At 41.6% G+C, this 15,484-nt stretch overlaps 1 protein-coding gene across 1 annotated transcript in view; it reads right to left on the minus strand.

The window, feature by feature from the left end:
- Positions 1–15,484, minus strand: part of ebf2 (EBF transcription factor 2) — an 80,560-nt gene that overhangs the window by 13,719 nt on the left and 51,357 nt on the right. The gene's annotated exons all lie outside the window — the stretch shown is intronic.

Genomic DNA, 15,484 nt, shown 5'->3' on the forward strand with positions numbered 1-15,484 from the left:
AAAGTGACACCATGATTTTGTACTGTTAATTTTAATACATTTTGTACTGTTAATTTTAGTACATTTGTCCTCGCCTGGATTTCTTTTTTAATTTTGTGTTTAAAACTTTGACCACTGATAAAGTGTTATACATCTTTTTTTTTTTCAGTACAACCTGTTATTTCACAATCTCCTGCTGTAGTTGTGTCATATGGCTGTAAAAAAAAAAAAAAAAAAAAAGCTATAGGACCAGAAATACTAATGAAAAAAAAAAAAAGAGTCAAAATAAAACTCACACTCTTTCATACAAACACACAGCAAACAACTTTTTTTGGGGAAAAAAAATGCTTAATTTAGGGTCTTAATTACAAAAGTGCAAAATATCAAGTCTGTAAGTCGAGGAGAAAATTCAGTTTGTCGACTGAATTTTTCTGAAGCTGCTCAGAACTGAAGAAGCAGCTTGGATGAACTGCGAAACATCATCAACCAAACTAACTTTGGTCCAGTCAACAAACTGAATTTTCTCCTGGACCTGGATTCTACCTGGACAACTGAGGGATTCAAGTCTGTAAATAAACTCAAAATCTTCTTATTGCCTCAAAACAAAACAAAAGTAGCATAGCAAGAGATGTGCAATTATGCAGACCAAAATGCGTAATTTGCAATTTATTTGAGAAATAAGTGCACTTAGAGCAACTTTTTCAATTGTTACAAAAACAGACGCTCAGAGCATCGACCATTTTGACTCACTACACTCTTTGGTAAAGTCTGGCCCAATCAAAATGGACGAAGCTCCATACTAGAAACGTAGGGAGTTTGACTGACAACCGAACAGCCAATAGATAAAGAGGGAGCCTCGTTATCCATTGGCTGATGTACATCTGGCCTCACTATGTCCACAGTTGATAGATTTTCATTCTTTTTTTTTTTTTTTTGGTCATCATAATTACAAGGCTGCTGCGTCTTTGTAATGGTATTTTAAACTTTCAATGACAATTTGAAACAAAACAAAAAAATGCTCCATACAACCTTTAAGGAATACGGTTTATGGGACAGAGCACACAAACAGTTCTTCGATAATAATAATATGCACTTTTTTTTTTATTTTTTTATAATGCATCCAGCCCTAGTCCTCCTAATGTGGAACAGGGTTTGGAGGTCCCCATCCATCCTGTGTGGACCTGAGCCTGTCTCCAGTCCTCATATGAGACATTTCTCTGCGTGTTTTTGTTGGCTCACCCTCGAGCTCATTTTTCAGCGCACGCTCGGACCTCCAGCCTGGAGCTCACACCACACTTCCTCCTCTGCTGCTCGTGTGACTGCAGAGACGGATCACGCTCATTCACATTTTTAGTCGCTCGGGTGCTTTTCGAGAGTCCTGGGACGCATGGAGAAAAGGCTACTTCCTGCCAAATGTGCAGTGCTTTAGACAGGTGGAAGAATTGAGGTTAACTTCTAATACAAAGTGATGGGACTTGAAAAGAACAGAAAGTGGTCCAGCTTCATTTAGCCTCAAGACCTGTGGCACTCCTCATGTCACTTTAAAGAATCTGTACCTGAGTTTTCCCCATGAATTTGAGCAAAATGTGTCTCACCCCACTTCAACTATATTGTAGAAGCAGGTCTTGAGGCCAAAATAAAGTCTAATTAAACAGCATTTTATTGTCCAATAATCATGAGGTGCATGTTAGAATACTAGTTGTTGTCAACTTTACTGTTACAGCAACTCTCTGCTCTGGTCCACAGACTGTATAAAGAACTCTGATCCCGTTTACACTGAAACAAATCTGAATATCACCATATCACCGTATCGGAAACGATCTGCGTCCAGACATGTCATTTCTGTATTTGTAATCAAAGCGTTCCCTGTCCAGAAACACAAAACCGCCTGAAACGGTAGTCACGTGATAGGTAGGCGTCACGTTGTCACGATGTCCCGACGTCACAAGCAAGAAGGAACAAGGAAGTATGAAGTTGCAGCAGCTGATTTTGAGCCGAGGGAGATGGCGAGAGTCTTTTTCGTGGACCGACGACAAGGTTCAGTTGTTACTTTTAAGATTTTAAGATGAGCACGGCAGCTCAGAGTGAGGACTGACTCGTTTCTGTGTCTGCAAGCCTCCACTATCCACACAGTTTTGAGCACATTTGTTTATGTTTTACAGAAATGAAACTTAAAACCACATGGCTCATTTACATAAACTGAGCATTGTGTCGCTGATGTGGTTCAGCTTCTGTCGGCCTAAAGGACACGACTCAGTGGATTATATGTGTTTTTTTCTGTGTCAGAGGGGTGTTCTGCTGATGGTGAGTTTGTTCTGTTCTTTTATTGCACTGGAGATGGTTCATGTTAAACTTTTCAGAGATTATACGGTCTATGCGTACAATCATATGCCGTTTATATGAATGGACATATATTCTTGCTTCTTAGCGTTTTGGCAATGAATTAGCTACTTCGCGGCGCATAGACCTACATAAGCGCATCTGTGTATCATTGTTTTCAGGCATCCACACAGTGCTGGATCAGATCTGTGCTCAGATGAATTCGTGGAAGCTAGAGGCACCAGATCGTTCTGTCTCTGGAGCCGTTTTCAGTTGGATTAGTGTGAACGAACACTGCATCCACAATGAAAATGACTCAAATACATACTAGTGTGGACAGGGCTAAAGCGAGTGTGACGTCACCCACAGCGTTTGACTCCAGACAAATGAAGATCATGGAGGCCTGCAGTTATAGAGTCCATATTTGGAATTACGACTGTGAGTATCATGGCAACCAAAGAGCCAATCAGGAGTGAGGCTGTTGAACGTACCACTCCTTCTCGCCCGCACCGCCGGTTTAGCAGGGAGTGGGCGCTTAGCAACATTGTCAGTCAAACCTGTTGCGAACATTAGGAAGAAGGTGCCTGATTTGTTATTGGTTTTTGCTCATAATTTGATTCATGGACAAAATTGTGAAATAAAAACAGCAGGATAATGTAGAATGCATGAATACGAACATTTTACAACCAAAATGACGAGCAGTGACAGAGAGAGCAGCGGCATTTTTTCAATACAAAATGACTTGGAGCCAGAGGCAGTGGAATCAAAAATGTGCCCATGCTCACCATCCATTTAAAACACAGCAGATAGCGGGTTAGATATGTCTATTTATATATACAGTCTATGGTTTGGTCTCTGAAAATACAGTCCCTGAGAAAAGTCTTGTCACTTATCCATTTTGTAGAAACAAAAGCTTATAACCTGACTTTAAATGAATCGATTGGTTTTAAATGTCTCATATGAAGCTAAAACCCTCCCAAATTATGCTCAATATACTAAAATAAATTTGCTTCACTGAAGAAAGATTGATCATTTAATGAACACAGAAAGGTCAGATTTTGGCAAGACAAAAGTTGTGTCGCTTACAGAAAATTTTACATATAATTTAGAGTTCATCAAGATTCTTTGGTTTTGCCTTCCATGTTTCCTCTTTCATTCTACCCCAGACCTGCTCAATGATGTTCATGTCTGGTGACTGGGCTGGTCAGTCCTGGAGCACCTTCATCTTCTTCACCTTGAGAAACTTTGATGTAGAGATAGAAGTATGTGATGGAGCACCATCCTGCTGCAAAATTTGACCCCTTTTATGGTTGGGAATGTAAGAGGAGCTAATACTTCTTGATATTTTAGGCTATTGATATTTGCCTTCCACCCTGCAAATGTCTTGCACACCCCCAGACTGGATGGAACCACAGACCATGACTTTTCCACCACCAAACTTAACTGTTTTCTGGGTGAATCTTGGATCCATGTGGCTCCAGTAGGTCTCCTGCAATATTTGCGGTGGCTGTGATGTAATTCAACCGAGGATTCATCTGAGAAATCCACCTTCTGCCACTTTTCCAGTGTCCATCCTTTTAACAGGCTGTGGGCCTTGGCAAATGCCACACGGTTTTTTAATTGCCTTTTGTTTAGTGCTGGTTTCTGTGCACTGATTCGACCATGGAGGCCATTTCAAGACAATTCTACAAACTGTTGTGGTTGACACAGGGACTTGAGGTGACCAGGCCTGGTGGAGTCTGCTGCAGTGGAAAAGGGGCCTTGGATTTTCTAATCAACAAACGGTCCTCCTGAGCAGTTGTCTTGCGGTGTCTGCTGGACCTGGGCTTGTCAAAAACATCTCCAGTCATTTCAGATCTTTTTCTTATTCTTTGTACTTGACGCTGAGACACATTGAAGGTGTCACCACCTCAGCAGTGGATCTGGTCTTCAGCCTCTTGATAATTAAGGCTTTGGTCTCAGGGTGGATCTTAGGCATGTTGTCAGAGGTCAAGTTGCAGTTGATGTGAAGGTCTGGTGTGCTGGGGTTCTTTTTATACACACCCACTAATTGATTGATCAGTAACTGATCACCGGTGAGGCTGTAATCTAGGATTGGGTGCATCATATGACAAGGCGACAGGACTTTTGTCTTGCCAAAATTTGACCTTTCTGTGTTCATTACATGATCAATCTTTCTTCAGTGAAGCAAATTTATTTTAGCATATTGAGCATAATTTGGGAGGGTTTTAGCTTCATATGAGACATTTCTAAAAACCAATCGATTAATTTAAAGTCAGGTTATAAGCTTTTGTTTCTACAAAACTTTTGTCAGGGACTGTAGTAAAAAAAAGAGCTTATAAACTCAAAATGCATAAGGTAAAAGAGAAATAACTGCGAACCAATGCAACGGTTTCAAATGAAGACATTCTGTTTTTCACGGTGTTGAGACGGTAAAGATCAGGTATGGCACTTTTAACTGTGCATAATAGTAAAAAAAAAAAACAACAACAACACAGTGGTGTAGCTCTACACACACATATATATATATATATATATATATATATATATATATATATATATATATATATATATATATACTAGTGTAATGTACTGTGTGTAGAAGCATTTTGTCCAGTAATTAGTAGTACCTAATTAGTGCATTTACACTAATTGACTAATACCAATGCCTCAAAAACTGGGTTGGCGTCCGAGACACTGCCAGGTCTAAAACCAAAACCAGGTCTAAAACCAGGTCTAAAACCAGGTCTAAAACCAGGTCTAAACCAGGTTTAAAACCAGGTCTAAAACCAGGTCTAAACCAGGTCTAAAACCAGGTCTAAACCAGGTCTAAACTAGGTCTAAACCAGGACTAAACCAGATCTAAAACCAGGTCTAAACCAGGTTTAAAACCAGGTCTAAACCAGGTCTAAAACCAGGTCTAAACTAGGTCTAAACTAGGTCTAAACTAGGACTAAACCAGGACTAAACCAGATCTAAAACCAGGTCTAAACCAGGTTTAAAACCAGGTCTAAACCAAATCTAAACCAGGTCCAAACCAGGTCTAAAACCAGGTCTAAATCAGGTCTAACCCAGATCTAAACTAGGTCTAAACCAGGATTAAACCAGGTCTCAAACAGGATTTAACAGGACCATGCCATTCTTCTATCAATAATATTTTTAATACGGTTCAGTAAAGTCTGGGCTTTTTATTTTCTTTTAGCAGATAAAACATCTCATGTGAAGATTTCCTCATTTTTGCTTCTCTACAGCAAATCAAGTAATCCAAAGTATTCAGATTACATTACTCACTTTAAGTAATTTAATGGATTACGTTACAAACTACATTTTGGGATATGTAATCTGTAATCTGTAGGGGATTACATTTTAAAAGTCATCTTCCCAACACTGTCAGTATGAAACTATTTTGTCAGTATTTAGCATTTCTATATTGACTTAAAATTCAGTCTTTTCTTTAAGCGTTACTGTTAGCTACAGTCAGTGTTGGGAAGGTGACTTTTAAAATGTAATCCCCTACAGATTACAGATTACATACCCCAAAATGTAGTTTGTAACGTTTAACGCATTGAATTACTTAAAGTGAGTAACGTAATCTGAATACTTTGGATTACTTGATTTGCTGTAGAGAAGCAAAAATGAGGAAATCTTCACATGAGATGTTTTATCTCCTAAAAGAAAATAAAAAGCCCAGACTTTCCTTAACCAGATTAAAAATATTATTGATAGAAGAGGAGGAGACACATCCACACAGCATGATTTAGTCCTGTTAAATCCTGTTTTAGACCTGGTTTAGTCCTGGTTTAGACCTGGTTTAGACCTGGTTTAGACCTGGATTTAGTCCTGGTTTAGTCCTGGTTTAGACCTGGTTTAGTCCTGGTTTAGTCCTGGTTTAGACCTGGTTTGGTCCTGGTTTAGTCCTAGTTTAGACCTGGTTTAGAGTCCGGCAATGAGTGGAATTACCAAACAAAACAAAACAAAAAAAAGGGGGGAATAGCCCAAAATGTGAAAACAGGAAAACCTCTGTGTAATCCATTTATTTCCACAAAGTAACTGTAATCCAATTACCACTCACTGAAACAGTAACTGTAACCGAATACAGTTACTCATAATTTGTACTCTGATTACATAACTCCGGTACATGTAATCTGTTACTCCCCACAGTGGCTACAGTTCGCGGCGTGTTTGCGCTGCACTCATCTGGCTGAGCCCCGCGTCGCCTCTCGTCCCTCTGACTGACGCGCTAACAGCTCATTCTCCACTCCAGCACTTCCAGCTCTTGACCCTCTTTTGTTGACTTCTCCTCCTCCTGCTCCTGTTTAGATGACACCCTGTTGGCCCCGCCCACCCTGTACTACCCCCCCACACCCGCCACCCAAACCGCACCCTCCGCTCCTCAGCTGCACCCTAAAAAAAAACCCCATTGAGTCAACTTTTCACCCCCCTCGGCTGTCGGTCCGGACGCGCACAGCTGCAAACGCGGCCAAATTAAAGCGAGACGTTAGCGCATATATTAGCATGCATTAGCCGCTTCCCCCCTGCCCACTTAACATGCAAATCTCCCCGGCCCCGGCGCCTCGCACCTTCTGCCACACATTCATTTGCTGAATTATAATTAGACTAATCTTGCATAATTAATAAGAAGTCGAGGACCCTGTGTTTTTTTATCCCCCGCTCCATTGTGCCGGCCTAACTTTAATATCGCCCGTGTTTGTTTTTGTTTGGCTAATGCGCGCCGCCCACCGCAGACGCCGGGGTGAAGAGTGTGAGGCTGTTTTGAAAAGAAGAGAAGACGAGATTCCTGCTTTGTTGTGCGTGTTTACATGTATCTCTTTCATGCACAAGTGGACATGGTGTTAGCTTTTATCGTGTACAATAGCAGAGCAAACAGCCACGGGGGTACACGAGTATTCAAACATGTAGTACTGCGTTACTGCGTTATGTCAGAGCTCAGAGGGCGACCCGGGGGACAGTGCAGGGTCTGTGCCAAAGCCTGGAGAAATGGAGGATGTGTTTATCACGATCGCTCCCTTCATCTGTATGTGTACTTTTACTATTCCTGCAGGTTGGAGTAATCCTGTATTGTCCTGCACGTTCTGCTTGAGGGCTCAGAAAATTTCACCTGCCCCCTGTCTCCGCCCACTACCCTGTACTTACCAATTCAGTACACTTTTGAAATTTACAAGAAAATCTGTTGCTTGCTCTGATGAAATGTGACTTTGCAGAGGTGCAGCGTCATTTCTCCAGTTTCAAACACGAGGTCAGTGAACGAACTTCTATTATCAAGCCAAGTTCCATCAGTACACGGAGCAAAATGCAAAACGATCATCTATTCTACAGATAGTGTGTAGTCATATACAGTGTTGGGGAGTAACAGATTACATGTACAGGAGTTATGTAATCAGAGTACAAATTGCGAGTAACTGTATTCAGTTACAGTTACTGTTTCAGTGAGTGGTAATTGGATTACAGTTACTTTGTTGAAATAAATGGATTACATGGTGGTATTTTCCTGTTTTCATTTTTTTTTGTTTTTTTTTTTTAGTAATTCCACTCATTGCTGGACACTAAACCAGGACTAAACCAGAATAAAACCAGGCCTAAACCAGGTCTAAACTAGATCTAAACCAGGTCTAAACGAGATCTAAACCAGGACTAAAACAGGATTTAACAGGACAAAACTATTCTCTCAATAATATTTTGAATACGGTTAAGGAAAGTTTGGGCTTTTTATTTTCTTTTATCAGACAAAACATCTTATGTGAAGATATCTGAGTCTTTGCTTCTCTACAGAAAATCAAGTAATCCAAAGTATTCAGATTACATTACTCACTTTAAGTAATTTAATGGATTACGTTACAAACTACATTTTGAGGTATGTAATCTGTAATCTGTAGGGGAGTACATTTTAAAAGTCACCTTCCCAACACTGGTCATATATGTGTTGTACTTTCAGCTTAGATCAAATGCACCCAGAGTATTGTGATCCACACAAGAGAAACACTGCCTACCCACTGACCCACTGACCGAGCTCTGAGCCTGGATCAGCCTCCCCGGCCTCACAGGGAGCTCTGGTCCCGGGTCTACACCTCTGCTCCTCCACATCTGCTCCACTTCCCAAGACCAAACAATGAACCAATGAGGGAGCGTGTCACAGACTGTGAAAGAGGACAGCTGCCCGTGGAACATCACAAACTGTACTTTTCATTTACCAACATAACAACATACCAACAGTATTGAGCTGAAGTGACTTTGTGTTTGTGATGACACAGACAGTCCTGGACTCTGACGAGAAGGTGACTGTGAATGATCTTTGTCCGTGTGAGTATCGCTCTGGAGCACGGCTGGGAAGTGTTGACATCCTGTATTCAGGTCCATCAGTCATCGGACCCCCCTGCCCCCCTGGCAAAACAAAACAGTGTCCCGGTGCAGCAGCGGCGGTGAGGGGGGTGAGGGGGGTGTGAGGGGTGTGGGGGGGTCAATATTAGGAAAGCAGATGTGGGACATTAAAACATACTGACAAGCTGAGGGCTTCCTCTGACACTCCACACTCACAGCACTAAGTCACCCAGCAGCACACGTGCACGCTCACAGTGTCCACGTGCACATGCACAGTGTGTAAGTGCACGCTCACAGTGTGTAAGTGCACACGCACAGTGTGTAAGTGCACGCTCACAGTGTCCACGTGCACATGCACAGTGTGTAAGTGCACGCTCACAGTGTGTAAGTGCACACGCACAGTGTGTAAGTGCACGCTCACAGTGTCCACGTGCACGCTCACAGTGTCCACGTGCACACGCACAGTGTGTAAGTGCACGCTCACAGTGTCCACGTGCACGCTCACAGTGTCCACGCTCACAGTGTGCACGTGCACACTCACAGTGTGTACTGTCCACATGCACGCTCACAGTGTCCACGTGCACGCTCACAGTGTCCACGTGCACGCTCACAGTGTCCACGTGCACACTCACAGTGTGTACTGTCCACATGCACGCTCACAGTGTGTACGTGCACACTCACAGTATGTACTGTCCACATGCACACTCACAGTGTCCATGTGCACGCTCAAACTGTGCACATGCACACGCACAGTGTCCACATGCACGCTCTCATTGTGCACTGTCCATGTGCACTTTCACATTGTACACGTGCACGCTCATACTGTCCACGTGCACGCTCACACCCCGCACGTTCACACTGTGCAGGTTGGTACTTGCAGAGGTCGCGCTCACACGTCTGAGAAAAAACTTCAAATCTGATTCTTCTTCTTAATAAAAGCAGCTGCAGTTTGAGCTCAGGGACAGAATCCCAAAGTGTGTGTACTCGTGTACACACGTGTACTACTCAACATGGGCTGTTGGGGTTAGGGTCACCAAATAGACACATCAACCACATAAACAACAACAATGTTGTAATTTGTAAAATAAAAAGAGAACAGATGTAAATTCATTTAGTCCAGATGTAAATCAAACCAGAGTCCACTTTAGGATACATGATCATTTCATTAAGATTAAAAAGTGACTACATTTCTGATCATGTTAGAAACAGAAGTGTGCTACACTGGCGCTCGGTTGAGTGTTTTAAAATACAAATGTCATGTTCCACACAGATGCTAATTAGCCAAAACAATTCCTTAAAGGCGCAGATATGTATCCAGATATGTGTCTGCAGAGACGGGGTCAGGATGTTTTGTTTTCCTTTCCTCTCAACAGGGAGGGAGGGGACGGGGGGCACGAGGGGGCAGTAATAAATACCCCCCCCCCGGCAGACTGGGAGCTAGACTGGTCACCAAGGTCAGCACCCGGGGCACCCACCTCTGACCCTGCTAATGGGGCACAGAGAAGCCTCCCCGAACCGATACTGCGGCTGTCGCATACCAGCACGGGACCTTTCACACCCGGGCACCCCCCCCCGGAGCCCCCCTGGCACCCCCCCGTATGAAAACACAGGGTATCGGTGGCATCGGCCGCCCTCGTCTGTCAGCGGCACACATCTCCAAACACTCACATTTCATCCACAGTTCTTCATGTCAGAACAACATTCTGTAGAATCAGAGCAGAGCACAGATACGGGACAGCTGCTGTACAGACTCCGACTCCACTCCATTTACACTAGTGTTGGTGCGTTTTAAGACACTATTTCAGAACAAGAATTTATGAATCACTAAACCTTCAGACAGAACATTTTCAATTAATAAAAAAAAAAAAAATAGATTAGATCATTTTGACCATTGTATCAGGTTCTTTCACTAGGAATCATTATGTTTGAAATAATAAATATAACATGAAACTAGTATTTCAACACAAGTATTTCAGTGCAGTTGAACATTGTAAGTATTTAGAAGAATATTTTTTAGTATGCAGAAGTAATTTTAATTTTGCAAATGAATACATATGAGCTGAGGAATATTTTCCATGTGTTTTGTTTTTAAAGACCAAAATAAAAAGTACAAGAGAAGCTGCCAAGTATTGCTCTCCATACTTAGTACTTAGAAAATGAAAGTAGTCAAAGTAGTAACATTTCTGTGTGTAAATGGTCCCTTGGCCCCGTGGCCCGTAGGCTGTCTCCACTGGCCCCTGAACCTGAGAACTGTGACCAGCTCAACATTTGGCCCTCTGCTGCTGATTTATAGAAGTGGACAGTGCAGTAAAACCGTCAGCCAACTTTCACTGAAGCCAGGACGGCCTCAGCGAAAACACTCCGCTCTCTCAACAACAGCGCCCGTTATCGCCCCTATAAATGTGGGTATTTTAGGCCCGGCGCTGGGGGACCGGGGCCCACAGGGGACCCGACATAACCTGTACATGTGTAACGATTTTTAGTTGCATCACACATTCTGAAAGGACGGGGATGTCGCCGAAGAGTCAAACCACTGAATCAGAAGGAGTCCAGTTCAGTGAGGTTCATTTGGTCTGCCCATCATTCAGTGTTGGGGAGTAACAGATTGTACAGAGTACAAATTATGAGTAACTGTATTCAGTTACAGTTACTGTTTAAGTGAGTTGTAATCAGATTACAGTTACTTGGTTGAAATAAATGGATTACACAGAGGTATTTTACCGTTTTCACATTTTGGACTAAATCCCTTTTTTTTTTTTTTTTTCCTCGGTAATTCCACTCATTGCCGGACACTAAACCAAGTCTAAAACCAGGTCTAAACCAGGTCTAAAACAGGTCTAAACCAGGTCTAAACTAGGACTAAACCAGGACTAAACCAGGTCTAAACCAGGTATAAAACCAGGTCCAAACTAGGTCTAAACTAGGACTAAACCAGGTCCAAACCAGGTCTAAACCAGGTCTAAACTAGGACTAAACCAGGTCCAAACCAGGTCTAAACTAGGATTAAACCAGGACTAAACCAGGTCTAAACCAGGTCTAAACCAGGTCTAAACCCAGGTCCAAACCAAGTATAAACCAGGAATAAACCAGGACTAAAACCAGGTCTAAACTATGTCTCAAACAGGATTTAACAAGACTAAACTTCTTCTATCAATAATATTTTTAATAAGGTTGAGTAAAGTCTGAGCTTTTTATTTTCTTTTATCAGATCTTATGTTATGATTTCCTCGTCTTTGCTTCTCTACAGCAAATCAAGTAATCCAAAGTAATCAGATTACGTTACTCACTTTAAGTAATTTAATGGATTATGTTACAAACTACATTTTGGGATCTGTAATCTGTAGGGAAATACATTTTAAAAGTAAACTTCCCAACACTGTCATCATTTATTTTTATTCTTTTTTCAGACCAGGTTTTCATTTGTTTCCAGAAACTTGTTTTTTTACATTAATGATTTGTATGTCTGAAAAACTGCCCAACAATGACGGTAAAAATACATTTTAGAATCATGTAATTGTGAGCTCTCATATTTGTGGGCTTGTTCTCAGCATCGGGACACTGAGGTCATGGGCCAAGCGGATCGTCCACACATATGTTTTTGGTTGACATTACACAAAGACAGAGATAGATTTAGAGCTTATTATAATGTGATAAATTTGGCGTTGTTGGCAGGATACCACCAGGACAAAACAGCCCAAATTAACCGCTGCGCTATTTTTCTATTTGTAAGACAGTCTCGCCAAACACACACTAGTCTCTCAACGGCAACTTCTATTATCCTCCACATAAATCTGGATATTTCGGGCCCCGTGCACTGAGACTCCGGGGCCACAGGGGACGGCGGTGGTCAGCTGCCAACTGGATGGATACGGATGGATATTGGGAGTCAAAAGAACATGAATTCACAACCAGGACGGGGAATAGCGGTCCCCTCGGTGGGTGACCTCTCCCAGCTCGATCCACGGTCCGGAGGGATAAGAAAGCACAAATATTCAACTGACTCTCACATAATGTCACCAAGCGCAGAATAGATTTTCGGAGCGCTCCCACTTGGTTCAATATTTTTCCACTAAAAGTCTTTGTACAGTCGTCTCGCCAAACAATTGAATCTCTGCTCAATTTGACTTACACAACACAGATTATACAAGTTTGGCTTTTTGAGCTTTTAACCGTGGTTACTATTGTCCTCTCATGAAAACACACATGGAGTTGGATTCTGTTTCAAATTAAATATGCTCCATTTGCAGTTTGCCAGGATTGTTGCATCACAGGTAAAACTCTGGACATTTTGTTGCAGTTTTTAAGGCCATAAACCAACAGTGGACTCGTTCTATGGTCGCATGTATTAGTACAGCATTTAAGCGGGATAAGAACAGAGTTTTTTGTTTACTTTGCCTTTGTTCATTCCACTTCAGACACCTAAATGCCTCATTGGAAACAGGTAAAGTTGTGTGTTGGAAGTGTGTTTTCCAAAAGCAGACATTAATTTAAGTTAGAAAATGTGAAATACTGATCCAAAAGTGAAATCCCAAAATCATGTCATAAATGTTCTTTAATCATGGGCCCGGTCAAGTAGAAGTAAACAACAAGGCCAAAAATTCAAGTTAATGCATCTGATATAAAAATGTATTGAACAGATACATATGTACTCTAGTTTATGAAACTGTTGACCTTTTTTCTGTGCCATTTTTGGTTCTAAAGTTCCATATGTTTTAAACAGACCATGTATGAAACATGGAACAAAAATTATTTCCCAAATTCAAAGACCTGCAAATCATGTAAATAAATGGATGTATTTCATCATATCTTGTGTTATTCCATCTTTGAACTGTTGATGAAGGTACAGGATTTTTTTTTTAAATGTATTTAAAATGATAAAAATTTGCTTGAAAGGACTGACATATTTTATAGAAATAGTTTCCTTTCATTTTGAAGTAATATTAAAGTATTCGGAAGAAAAAAGTTGACAAATGATGTAAAATTATGCACCTTCTACCTGCTTGAACAATTTTCCCTCCGACCTTTCTTAATAAAAAATCTCATTACTCAAAAAGTAATAAGTTTTTCAACCTAATCTTGTACCATATGGTAGAAAACTATATGAAGCAAATATTCAAATCAGTTTGTTAAGGATATGGAAGTGAGAACCAAGAGTTATCACTGTTTGGATTTATTGCCCAAATTTCATTCCCTCCGTTACCGACATGAGTTTTTAAATTTTTTGTCAACAACTTGAAAGAATATCACAGGTTTAACTTGACCCTGTTGGAGTGTAACTCTTTCCTACATTCTGATACTTTACTTATTTCAATAGTCCCTCTAGTTTCTGAATAAGAGACATTTGAATGTCAAAAATCTGCCCCTGTTTCCCTCTGTCACTGCTTGACCAGACCCACATATTTTCTGACAGATCTAATCCTTGAGGTAATGCCACCAAATGAAATGAGCACATAACAGGTTATCTAAAGAAGAGGCTCTTATCTGATGAGCTCTTATCTCCACAACACTTCATTAGAACAGTAGCTCTATTTACCTTACAGCGCAGGAGGACCTCGCTGGAGTATCAGCCTGTAGAGCAGGGGTGCCCACACTTTTTCAGCGTGCGAGCTACTTATAAAATGACCTACAAAATGCAAATCGTGTATTTATTTAAAAATAGATTGAGAATCAGTCATGGTGGAACGGAACTTGGACTTAATGATCTTCATGTGGGAATAGGAAAAGGCTGACTCACAAAAATAAGTTTTTATAGATCTATCGCCATTTTTGTCTGATTAATGTTAATTTAAGCTTAAAATAAGCCAAGCAGTTGAGGAGGGAGTCTGTGTGCTGTATACACGGGGAGGAGTGAGAGCGTGACTGACGTGAGGCGGACAGACAGGTAGGATGTGTTAAGAAGTTTAACCTGCCCTGTGATACACGGTGGTACATATGAGGGCGCACATTGAGGACAAGCCATGTGCTGGGGGTGTGTGTGTTTATGATGTGCTGTGCAGTGTCCGCGGGCTCCAGACGAGCGCACAGGCTGCAGTGAGAAGCGCCGCACACTCCCTCACGCCGGTACAAGTTTATTGCCGACAGCAGCGGCCGTAATGAAATAGAATCGAACTTGTTAAGTGTCAGAACTCGAGTCCAAAATAAGAGTGAATCCAAGCGCCTTCAAGACCGAGACAAAAATGAGTCCAAACATGAGAAACAGGAAAAAAATGGTCTTGAGGCCAGTCACAAGACTAAGGCTCAGTTCAGACTGCAGGGCTTAATGCTCAATTCAGATTTTTTTTTGTGTGAAATTTGAAGTTTTTGCGCGGTTGTTCACATTTCCAGTTAAATGTGACTTGTATGTGACTCCAGTGTGAACATTAAACGGCCCAAAAGTGTCCCACATGTGACACTGGAGACACGACGACGTCAACCTCAGCGAGCGTCTCTGTGTTTACGGAAGTTGTCCAAACTTGGAGGCAGTATCGAGCACCTGGAGATTTTAAAGTTCCTCTTGTACCGGAACCAGAACATGAACAACTTACTTGTTTTAAGGAGGAGATTGAGAAGGAGAAGGACGAGGGTTTTGGTCGTGGTGTTTTGTGGGACAGAACGTTGAAAGGAACGTGCGGATGTGGAGACGTAGCCAAGAGTGGTGAGTGGTGATGTGCCACAGAGTTCATTAACAATTTTCGTATGATGCGAAGAACATTTGTGTAAGTTTGTGGCTTGTTGATAACGTGTAGGTGGATGAATGCACTTTGGCCGTTCACACTGAAGTCACATGTCAAAAGATCAGATATGTATCAGTTTTAGTTGCACATATCCAAGTGGCCTGGGTCACATTTGAAAAAACTGGATCTGTGTGGTT

The sequence above is a fragment of the Boleophthalmus pectinirostris genome, unplaced genomic scaffold (genome assembly GCF_026225935.1).
Source record: "Boleophthalmus pectinirostris isolate CB_2022bp ecotype Guang Dong unplaced genomic scaffold, ASM2622593v1 HiC_scaffold_4, whole genome shotgun sequence".
Lineage (NCBI taxonomy): Eukaryota > Metazoa > Chordata > Actinopteri > Gobiiformes > Gobiidae > Boleophthalmus > Boleophthalmus pectinirostris.